Source organism: Lissotriton vulgaris, chromosome 9 (assembly GCF_964263255.1).
Source record: "Lissotriton vulgaris chromosome 9, aLisVul1.2, whole genome shotgun sequence".
Classification (NCBI taxonomy): domain Eukaryota; kingdom Metazoa; phylum Chordata; class Amphibia; order Caudata; family Salamandridae; genus Lissotriton; species Lissotriton vulgaris.
Genome location: NC_141697.1, coordinates 197,351,410 through 197,361,157, shown reverse-complemented (window position 1 = coordinate 197,361,157; position 9,748 = coordinate 197,351,410). Strand labels below are relative to the sequence as shown.

Sequence of the window (9,748 nt, the reverse complement as noted above, 5' to 3'; positions counted from 1 at the left end):
CCATTAGGGGTGCCAACTTTCATCTTAACACACTTAACAAAATCAAGCCTTTCCTTCTGATTGAAGACATACAGCCTGCAGTACAATCCCTGGTGATCACATGACTTGAATATGGTCTGGTGACCCTTGCGGGGCTTCTTAAAGTGAGCTTGGCCCCTCTCAGAGCCACGCTCAATGCATCAGCCAGGCTCTTCACAGGCTCCTAAAAACACGATCACGTGACACCCGACCTTTTGCAGCTTAACTGGCTGTCTATTGAAGCGAGGATTTGTTTTAAAATAGCTTGCCTCACGCATAAAGTCCTGCATTTCAACACTCTGGCCTATCTGGCGAAAAGCTTGTTCTTTCTGGCTCAGGTTAAAACTTAAGAAGTACGTCAACACTACTCTTGAAATCTCACAAATTCAAAAAGAAAATGATGTACAAGAGTGCTTTCTCTGGTCTTGCTCCTAGGATTTAGAACAATCTTCCTACCGAGATTAGAGCCAATCCTTCCATTTCAAGAAACAGGACAAATGGGTTTTCCTAAGTGATCATTAACTGAATAATCTTGTACTGTTTTGCAAGTCCCCTTGTTGACAGATTTGACATTTATCCCAATATATCATTCTCCATTTATTTCATGATTAGTTGATAGTTGGTATTTTACCCTAGGGCCCTCACCCTACAGATTTGTCACTTATTTTATTATGTTGTGTCGAATCACTTTTGATTGGTTTGCTGAATGTTACAGGAAATATTTTGCACTCTAGGAGAATTTGATCTAGTGTGGCCCACTACCCGGTCCCTGATCTTGATTGTGTACTACTTGGTGTTTCACAGTGTTGACCTCTATTGTATGGAGTTTATTCATGCTTTTGCCTCTGGGCACAGCGCTCTGATACCTGTAAGGGTCATGTTTGCGCTTTATAAAACTTTCCAAATAAATAAATAGAGTGGAATATGAGTGGAAAAAGAAACAAAAAGAGAAGGTGAAAATAGGGAAAAACTGTTTGATTTAAAGCACTTAGTTCAACTTCAGTGACAGTGGGTGATCTTGTGAGAGCAATATACCCTTACACAGAAATCCTCTTAGAGTGGTCAAATGGTTCAGAAATGCAGTAAAATTGGAGGATATTCGAATATGGAATGTAGGTAGAATGATGGTATTTCAATGTGGTGTGGGAGATGAGTGGAATGTTTGAAAGGATGTGGAAAAGAAATAAGTCAACTAGGAGATCAACTAGGAGTTTCATGAGAAATTATGGGTACTGTACAATTATCACATTTACAAGGTTTTTTAGTTTATTTATGAAGGGGATATGTGTGATATAGGTGTATGTATAACTTTAGAATGTTTTAGCATTCTATATGATATGATAGAGAGCTTACTATTGTATCTACAATGTGCATCCTGTGAAAGGGTGAGTTAGGAAGTGGTCTCAGAAGTGGATGGGACATTTTCCTGTACTAGATTGAACCTGAAGGAAATAAATTACTTTTACTTCATCACATATGTGTGTCGATTAGGCCTGGGCAGAGATCACAGAGTTTCGCTATTGGGCGGAATTCCCTTCCGACTCCGGCGCAGACTTCCGTCAGCATACCCAAAAATACCCATATTTCTTTCACCCACATTTTATTAATTCCCTCAGTCTATCTGAACCCCACTATTTTTCTCTCTATATGCCACAAGAGAACTTCTTTTCGATGGCCCCAGAAAGGATCCTACTGGAGTCTAGAGCAGTATGGGTGGATACTACTCACAGAGTGATGGTCCTGTTAGGCAGCGACTCCAGGACGTGGCTGAGTTCCTTCCAAACTACTGTCAATCACATTTCCCCTGGCCACATTGGGATGTATGGGGATCATTCCAGTGCCCTTCCAGTGCTCCAGTCGGAGGCCCAGGGACAGGAGTGAAATCATCCCATGGAGGAGAAATACCAACAGACAGCCCAAGCTGTGTGGGGACAGGGGCCCTCCCATGGCACCCTTGACAATCCGGGTGTACACCTACCCACAATTTCAATAGACAGTTCATTGAGACTACGATCCCTTATTACTCCTCTGCCGACATCCCTTCTCTGGTTTTTAATGGCAAAAAAAACCAAAGCTGTTGCACCAGAATGCTACCTTACCTCTAGTTTACAATGTGTCAGCACCTTGCAGATCGATCTGTGTTCAATCTGTAGGGAACTGCAGAGGTACAATAGATAAAACAACACCACAAATAATTTTAGATCTGAGAGGAGCTCAAGTAGAAACCGAACCACTTATGAGGTAAGTGCGGGGGGGGCTGTATGGGTTTTGGGAGTTGTAGTCTGACAGGGTCATGGAGGTTGTAGCCATTCAGGGTCATGAGAGTTGTAGTTAGGCTTCCTTGGTCGACCAGCTCTGTATAATGGCTGCCTATCCTAAGGTAATGTTCTCTATCCCACTTTCTAACAAACATGAATTAATACTTATGTCAAGAGGGAGTCAGTAGGCTTGGATTAGAAGGACTGTTGACTGCCAACTTTATGTTGCCCTGCTTGTCTGAAATAGTTTGGGAAACTTTCTTTCAGTTTTGTTGTTGCGACTTGTTGCTGCTCTCACTCGCAGAGTCTATTTGTGTTCCTGACTCATGCTGTCTGTTGTCAATGCTTAGCTGGCTATTTCCTGCTCAGATACCATAGGGAGCCAAACTTATTCTGTTTTTTGAGAACATGGACTTTTCTCATATATTTTTTGACATATTACTGCATTTGTGATGGAAACCAAAAACCTATAAAGAGACTGTGTTTTGCACAATTGATTAACAGAGTTGGGAAGACAGGGAGATGCCTGGGGTATCAGCTGAGTGGTGTAATCTGACAGTGGCTTTGGTGATTGAGTCATCTTCATAGTATGGGTTTAAAGTGCTCTTACGACCGTAGTGGAAATAGGGGTGGGCATCGAGTGCCGGTAAACTTTGCGGAGGCAGCAGAGTCAGAGTTTTTTCACAACCATCTTTTCCACACATTGCAGATGCTTTAACAATGATAAATAAATAATTGTTTGCAATGAGAGCCATAATAATGCAAACTTGCATGGTGTTGTAATTGCTCCTCACAAAGGAAAGTAGAGTTTGCAGAGCCAGTCACGTTCGGGAATGCTTTTCTTACATACCGTGCATAGAGGAATAGCTTAGCGGTTGTATTACCAACATTAAGAACATCACACATCAACTAACTGAGCTGGAAAAGTAAGGTTCCTGGGAAGGGTTTGGATCTATATTTGGATACACTGGAAAGGGGTTTGCTAAGATAGGAGAATGCCTTGGCAGTGAAAATTGAGAAAATCTGAAATTGCGTTTTGAACCCCTCTTTTCAATATATTATTTGGCATTTCATGTGTGCTTATTTCCATAAAGGTTTCCAAAGGAATTTCATCACAGAATGCTAAGGCTTGTGGGTATAAGAAGCTGTCAGCAATATGAGGAAGACAAAGAAAGAGGCTGGACGTAAAGGTTGAAGAAATGCAAAGTGAACTCAACAACACCATAAAGGATCTGGGAGAGTCCAAAAAGAAGAACTCAAAGTTAATGAATGACGTCCTATATAAAAGAATTAGGTAATGATTTAGAAACCATCGGGGGGGGGGGGGGGGGGATTGTGTGAGTAGTTTTTCTTCTTTCATATTAAAAGCATGATAAATTGAATGTACACTAATTTACAGTGTCCCTCTTCTTGCACCAACTTCACAATATATCATGTGATGTATACTGCTGTTGTTCGTGTTCTAAATAAAGTATTGTGTGGGTCCACACACTCTGCCCCAGGATATTGCTATACAATGCATCAATTGAGGTGCTCGAGTAACCTCAATTACTAAATCCAATGTATTACTACAGTGAAAGAATCTTCAAATGCATTCTATAGTAAAATGTTTCTTCTTGCTCATTTTCTATAGGCCCACATCCTGAGAACCGTGTATTAGTGTTGAATGTATCAATTTCTTTCTATGTAGTCCTGAAAAAGGCCATGTAGACTTCTGTACTTGGGGGACCCTGTATCCCTACCTGTAGAAGGTGAATCTATGCCGGATTTCACTTAGAACTGTACTGAGTTATTTTGTACTTTTGACCCGTGTGCTTTGCTGATAAATTTACTGATGGCATGTTTTATGTAATTGGCTATTAATTCTTTATACAACGATTTGAACAGCAAACCTTGTCCTTCATTCTTTTTAAGAATACTTCAGCATTTGCCATTAAATTGCATCTAAAAGAAATAGCAACAGCTCCAGTCAGTGAGCATCAAAGTCCATATCGGGAACGCTCCGCTTCTGAAACAAGCCATTGGTGTGCCTCATGAACTGGCATTTAGGATAGGGTTGCGAGCCAACATTGTTAGAAGATCATAACAAGGTCCATCAGTATGCAGAGAATCACCTACAACCATCTGAATAAAAGCCGCAACCTTCTTCGTAGCTGCTTCATGAAGTAGCCACAGAGTGTTGGGTCACAGTCTTTTTTTTAACTCTTTTTATTAACATGACTCATATTAGTCTACATTACAGTACAATGTTCAAATAGCACGAGATAGGTTAACAGTGTACAATATAAAGTAGGGCCAGCATGAACCACAAGCAAGACCTTCAAGTTGAAAATCCCCATCGCAGTCCGCCCCCCATCTCCCTGTATCTCCTCCAAGGCCCCCAGATCTTTCTCCATTTTTTATTACATCCTCTACTTTTGTAGATGGTCTCCTCCGCTCTCTGACACCAATTGAGATCTCGCACCTACTGATCCCATTGAGGCGTCGCCTGTGCCCCCAGGCACTGGAGACATGTCTTTTCGTGACACATGCTGCCAATGCCAGTCAGATTTTCCCATGTCTGGTCCAGTCAGTGGCCCCCTTGATCATTAGTAGTAACCACCTGGGTTCCCTCGGTACCGGAGAGCCCACCTCCACAGCCATCGTATCCATGACCTTGGTTAAGAAGTGTACTATCTCCGGGCACTCCCACAAGTTATGATAGAAGGAGCATTCCCCCTGACATCCCCACGCGCAGAGGGCCGACTGACACCTACCCCATGAATACAAGTGGGTGCGAGGGTAATACACGTGGTGCAAAATTTTGAGCTGTACTTACCAGAACCGGACACAAATCGTAATTTCCTGAGGGCTCTACAGGGCGTCCTGCCAGTCTTCATCCTCCAATGCACCTAAGTCTTGCTCCCACTTCGCGAACAACGACACTAAAGTATCAGGCATAATGTTTATGAACTTCCAATAGATAGTGGAAGTAGGCTTCTCAGGGATGGGATCGAGGAGCAGGCGATCCTCCAAGGGGGAATATTCTGGAATGGAAGTGCCTCCTCGAATGTGTGAGCACAGGGCATGCGTGAGGCGCAGGTAGTGATATCGCTGTGAGTCGTGCATGTCATATTATTTTTTCAGATATTCAAATGAGCGGGGGCGCCTCCCTTCAACACTTCCCCCAGATATTTAATGCCTATGAGCTTCCAACCCCGAAAGCCAGCCAATCGGGACACCTCTGCCAACTGCTCACCGAGTCATAGGGGGGTTCTACCAGTTAGGGAGCCCGACCTCCCCAGAAATGTGTTCGCCTCTCTCCGGTTCACAGTCTAGAGTCCTTGTCATGATATATTCATTTCATTATGTCAGCTAGCCCAGGAGCCAGGCAATCATTTCACCTGATCAGGATCCCAATATGTCATGCCATGGGATTTTCTGAAAAGTAATTGGTGGGCAATTAGTTACATGATCCCTTTCCAGTGATTTCATCAGTATGCTAAATAGTTACTTTGAAACCTGAAAATCCAATCTCTTTTATCACATAAAACCAAAAATGATGGAACAGCTCTCTGTTCCCTGGAAGCAGGCAGGATTCCTGCAGGCTGCTGTCAGCACTGTGTGGCTCAAGTCGCATTCTCATTAAGTCCCCCAGATGATTAATAACGGCCCCTTTAAATTGTCCAATGTGACCAACATATAGTAGCCTTGTACAGTCTAAGAAGACTTAATTTGTTATCAGCTGGTTTCTTCTTTTATTATTCACTTATTTTAAGGCGGCTGGCTTGCAAATGTTAGCATGCATGAAGCCATCTGTGGTGACTCTTCCTGACGCTCATGCAGATCAATGCGTCACCAGGCATATATGGAATTTATGTAGACAGATTCAAACTAATTCCACATACCAGATTACCAGACTGAAGTAATATCCCTCACGCTGGACACAAAGATCCTGATGCATTTTGCGGTTTCAGCTACGTAATGCCCCCTCACTCATCTCCATGCTATAACAACCTCCTTTCCACACATACCTGATAATGAGGGCCTTTTGTTATAATCAGTATTTCAATATTTTGTATGGAGTTGCTTCCGAATTAATTTGTTTTAAGGACAGTCATGTTTAATGTCCCTTTCCATACAGGTGACCAGAGGATAACACAATGGAGAGAGGAAACCAAAGCCTGTTGACTGAATTTATTCTTTCTGGATTTTCTATTCCACCCCAGCTGAGAGCTGTTTTTTTTCCAGTTTTCCTCATAATGTACCTCATCACATTACTTGCAAACAGTCTCAACATTGCAGTTTTTAAAACGAATCCCCGGCTTCCCTCTGCCATGTACTTTTTCCTTTGCAACTTGTCATTTTTGGATCTTTGCCTTTTGACAACAGATATCCATACATGCCTGAAGGTCTTGGTCTTGGAAAAGAACACCATTACATACTCTGGATGTGTCACCCAAAGGTACTTCGGATTGATGTTGGGCGCAACCCAATGTCTTCTTCTGGCAGTCATGGCTTTGGATCGCTATTTTGCGATCTGCAACCCCTTGAATTATCAACGCCTGATGAGTAAAGTCGCATGCATCAAAATATGCATCACTACTTGGACCAGTGGGTTCCTCACCTCTGTGGTGCATGTGTCCTTCACAATAACTGTACCCTTCTGTGGGCGCAATAAGATCAACCATGCGGTGTGTGAAATGGCTTCTGTCTTACGTTTGGCATGCATCGATACCCGCCTAATCGAGGCTATGATCGCAGGGATTGGGGTAGTGGTTCTCTTGGTTCCTCTGTCCTTAATCATCTTCATGTATCTTCACATCATCGCCACCATCCTACGAATGCCGACAGCATCTGACAGACACAAGGCCTTCTCCACCTGTGGCTCCTATCTGATGGTGGTTACCCTCTTCTACGGCACAACCATTGTCATGTACATGAGCCCCAGGTCAATGATCTAAGCGCACAGTGAAAAGGTCATCTCTGTCTTCTACGGCTTAGTGACTCCGGCGCTAAACCCGCTCATATACACTCTACGCAACAGGGAAGTCAAAGGGGCTGTGAAGAATCTTTATTGCAGAAACAAGGACTGGCAAAGATGCAAGGATGTAGTACTAAGAGAGAACCATTAAGTGTGAACTGTTAGAAAAGACCTCACAGGTGGTGGGTGTAGGAGAGTAGGGTCTGCTATACTATGGTCACCCCAAATGTTTGCTTTTTGCTTCACTGGTTTATGACTTAATGTGGCTGTGGGCCTGCTAATCAGACCCACAGCCTGCTGTTCTCTCTCTAAATTACTGCCAATGCACTCTAGGTGCATTACGAATTGGAACTGGTTCAACTTATAGGCCCCTGTAACAGTATACCATAGGTACCCAGGGCATAGGTGTAGCCAAGGCCTACCAGGGGCTGCAGAATGTTTGTGCCACCCCTGGCCTGGCCTCCATATTTTGACACAACTGGCTGATCACTCAGCTGGGGTAAGTTGGTGTAATCACCTCTTGCTTAGATATAGTATCCCTATATCTAACCTTAACTGGACACATGTTAACCTATAAGCCATTCCTATGGAAGGCCCCTGCAATCCTGGGGGCAGAGTGCGTGGTTTCATGTGAGCTGGTGCTCTAGCATGAGCTGAGCCTGTCTGCAGCTGTCGGGAACAACTCCCTTAGCTGTATCGGGATACTGCCATACCATATACTCTTAAGTGCATTATAATCCTCGTGGTTATATGCTAACTTTGGTTTGGCTTTATCAAAACATATCGAGTAAGGTGTCATACGATTTGGAATACTATCCCCTCGACAGTTCTGTTGACAGGGATAGCATTCCACCCTTTTAGAGGGACACGACATGTACATAGCCTTAACCCCGGTTAAAGTTAACCAGAGCCTCAGCATCACAAAATGGATGCTGCCACCACAGACACAAGGACTGCTGCTGGGAGTCCTTCCAGCGAGGGAGGCTTGGACAAAGGGTTTCCTGCCTTGGGAGGAGCGAGCACCACCCCAGACAGGATTTTGTGTTGTGGGTAGGACAGGGCTGAATAGAATCAGACATGCCCGTGGCACACAAGGTGTCCCCGTGCATAAGCCAGTCCAAGCCGGTCCTGGGACTTTCCAGACCCAGGCCTGGCAAGGAGCTGGACAAAGGAAAGGGGGTGTAACCGCCCCCCTTCCTGGTCCCACCCAGAGGAGGGACCTAGCAGGTGATCCACCCCTCGGGAATAAGAGTGGGAGCAGTGCCATAGCACCTCAGATCATCCTGAAATCAACTTAAAACTAAGAAGACGCCGGACTTCGACATTCTGCTGCACAGAAGACTGAAGAGCATCTCCCTTGTGGCCTAGGAGTGGCCACCCTGTGAACACAGGCACCATCCAGCAACCCGACGTCTGCTTTGCCGCCGCCTCCTGCCGGAGCCCGAGCCCAGAGCTTGACTGCAGCATCTTCAGCTCCAAGCACCATCGACCTGCGTGACGAAACCCGACACTACTTCGCACCTGTGCACCCGCTTCCTGTGGTTGAGGTAACTCAGCAACGCCGGTGTTCCTACACTGGTACACCCCTCTAGTGTCTGTGTCTAAAGTTTCATTCCTCTTGGTCACTAGGAAGGTTCCTTAATAACTAACTTTGTAACTTTTACGCCCCATTGACTTAACATTGGTATATGCGTGCACTTTCCGCACTGCACCCGAGTCCTGCGGGCCTTTCCCGACTTCATCACTGTTAGTCCCGAACAGCTCCAGCGATTCCCCAGGCCCTAGGCCTACTTCCTTTCAGCTAGGTGGTTCTTATACCACTATCTTAGTTTATGGTTTAGGTGGCCCCTAGGGCTCATCCATATTGTGCAACTTTTGTGTATTTAAACTGTGTTTTGTTTCAACGCATTTGCTTCTGTGCTCATAAAGAGTATAGGGGATTTTGTAGTAAATAAATATATATATATTTTCAATATATATCTGTGTGGTGTCCTTTCATTTGGTATTCAAGGGGTTTGTGTATGGTAAAACAGCTTGCTTCACATGCCTTTACAGAGTTTAGCCTAAGACTGCTTTGTCCACGCTACTAGGATAGCTGGTCTATAAGGTTGACTTACAACCAATCATCATAAGGGTTGCTTGGCATGGTACAAGGTGATCACTAGAACTAGTGAGCATCATATACCAGGCAAACTTCTCACAGTGGGATGTCATTTGACCATATCATTTATCAGGTACTGCTTTAAAAATCTTTTGAAACTTACAATTTCCAATTTCCTGTTCCTAAGTATAACATGCTTTTATGCAATTACTGACGCCCACACTGAGGGCCATTGAGATGTATTTGTCTACAACGACCATGTGGTTATTTATTAAATAAGTCACAATTGAAAGAGATGGTCTTCCTGTCACTGAATTTGATAACTTTTATTAAATAAACGTGTTTTCCCTCTAAAGAGGGCTCCTTTGGGCAGGTTTGAGATGTCCTTTCAACATAAATAACTTTTGA

At 44.0% G+C, this 9,748-nt stretch overlaps 1 pseudogene; it reads left to right on the top strand.

Annotated features, from left to right (window-relative positions):
• The first annotated feature begins 1,167 nt into the window (after nucleotides 1–1,167).
• Nucleotides 1,168–7,390, top strand: LOC147689841 (olfactory receptor 2G3-like; annotated as a pseudogene).
• The last annotated feature ends 2,358 nt before the right edge of the window (nucleotides 7,391–9,748 follow it).